We start from the raw sequence: 2,013 nt of genomic DNA, 5'->3' as shown, positions 1-2,013 counted from the left end.
GAATTGTGCACCTGAAACCTGTATAATGTTAACCAGTGTCAACCCAGTATACTCGCAATAAGAGCGGGAAAAACAACTTCACTATTCTAGGTGGTAAGAATAAGTATGTTTCTACCGATAGTTATCTTGAAGTTATCAAAAAGGAAATATAACAGCCATTCCTTGGGGTAAAGCCCAAGTATTAATTTTCCTTTGTTTTAACAGAAGACAATTTTACTGGTGTTAAATACATTTATTGTAAACTTTGGACACAAAAATAGGTTCTCTAGGCCATTCACATGCACATTAAAACCAAAAAGCTGCAAAGCTACACAATGCATGTAACTATACAAATGATGCCACTCTGATGTTCACAGAATTGCTGTCCATGCAAGGTGATCAGAGGCACGATCTATGAAACCTAAGAGCCAGAAGTGTTGTTACTACCAAACCTCTGATGAACACTGTGAAGTAAGTGTTTTGGAAGGCAGTTCCATGAGTTGGCTAACATTTCTTTAAAGCAAATGACTGCTTCTAAGCTTAGCCTGAAAGAATAAGGGAAGAGAAAAATAATTTCACTTTGCTGCTTAGAAGTACCCTCACTTGATAAGCTATTAAAAAGAAAGAAACCATTTTCTTTAAAGATTTTCATAGGAACTGGTTAGTTGGATCCATAAAAACTTGTTAGTACCCTTTTAAATTATCCATAAACCTAGTTTTTCAAGAGCACTATTTTAAATACTCTAAAGTTCCAAATAAAAAGCTACTTACCTTACAAGAGATTTTGGTTGAACTGAAAATATGAGTACTTCATTACTGTGTGCCTGAAAAATAGATAAGAAGAACACATTAAAAAGCAAATACTTCACAAATAAGTTTCAGCAATATTATGAAGTCTCCTTTAACATAAGATAGTATACTTACCGCTCTGTGATGGACAAGAAGGTTATTGGCACACCCACCAAAAACAATTACTTCTCCTTCATCACTGGCACAAGCTGTATGCCATAATCTACATTCAAAACAAAAGCTTGGGTTTGCAGTCACTCAAAACACCAAATTGATCATTTATACTAGAGAGACTTATGACATAGACTAGAGATCTTTAGTTCAGACCAAAACATCATGGAGTGAGAAGCAATTACCTGAAAGAAAAGTAGCCAAAGCTAGAAAAATCAATGTTTTATTTGGATGTCAGCATTTCCTCTTTGATCCAAACCTCCTATGCAGTGAGGGGTTTGAACTGACACTGTTCTCTAGATCTTTGTTAGCAAAACAGATCTGTGTGGTATATGGCCTCTTCTGCTTTTCACAGACAGGGCCAAGTTGGCCTTACACAAAACATCTGAGGGATGCTGAATCTGCCTGAGGAAACAAAGCCTCTGAAGGCCTGATGATTCTATGGAAAGAATATTTGTGCCAAACGGAGTCTTAGTGGCCTGACTATACTGAGGTTAGAGGCTTAGGAAAAATGCAGGACGACATATCTTAATATGCTTTGAACACCTAGTTTGACTATCATTTCCTTTCCAGTCTTTGTAACAGCTCTTTTTGAGGATAACAACAAAAATAACGGGGTGTTTAATGGGCTCTTCTTTTTCGATGGCTTGACTTCTTACTCTTTGTTATGCAGTGCCATTGAAAATCTAACGGAAAGTTCTTGTTTTTTCCTATATACATTAATTAAGGTTTTGAAATTCTCTCCTTTCCAGTTCCTTTTCTTTTTCTTTTTTTAATAGTAGCCTGGATGCAGTTCAGTTCACTTAGGTAAAGAACTTGATTATAAACGTTAACTATATCAGTAATTTTATGATAAAGGAAAAAGTGAAAATCAAACTCCAGTCCTATCTTTCAGAGATGATGGAAAAGAAAGCATCTGATAGTAGGATGGGTTTGTTGTTGTTGTTTTTTTTTCTTTAAAAAGGCCTAATGTTAAACCTTAGTGAATGCTAGGGTATTTATCATTCTGTCTTGTACACCTTTATGGACCTCATTAATTTAGTATAAGAATTACCTTTTTTAAAAAATATATTT

At 35.1% G+C, this 2,013-nt stretch overlaps 1 long non-coding RNA gene across 2 annotated transcripts; it reads right to left on the bottom strand.

Annotated features, from left to right (window-relative positions):
* Positions 1-217: 217 nt before the first annotated feature.
* LOC102766501 lies at positions 218-2,007 on the bottom strand. Of its 2 annotated transcripts, XR_001512174.1 has the most exons (4): positions 1,125-2,007; positions 904-991; positions 751-803; positions 218-524 (listed from the first exon to the last, which is right to left on the bottom strand). It is a non-coding gene; the product is annotated as an uncharacterized LOC102766501 (long non-coding RNA). The 2 variants fall into 2 exon arrangements; XR_436411.2 differs by lacking the exon at positions 1,125-2,007 and having other exon boundaries at positions 904-1,118.
* Between the last annotated feature and the right edge of the window lie 6 nt (positions 2,008-2,013).

Source organism: Myotis davidii, unplaced genomic scaffold (genome assembly GCF_000327345.1).
Source record: "Myotis davidii unplaced genomic scaffold, ASM32734v1 C64290208, whole genome shotgun sequence".
Classification (NCBI taxonomy): domain Eukaryota; kingdom Metazoa; phylum Chordata; class Mammalia; order Chiroptera; family Vespertilionidae; genus Myotis; species Myotis davidii.
This window is presented reverse-complemented; position numbering and strand designations above follow the sequence as displayed.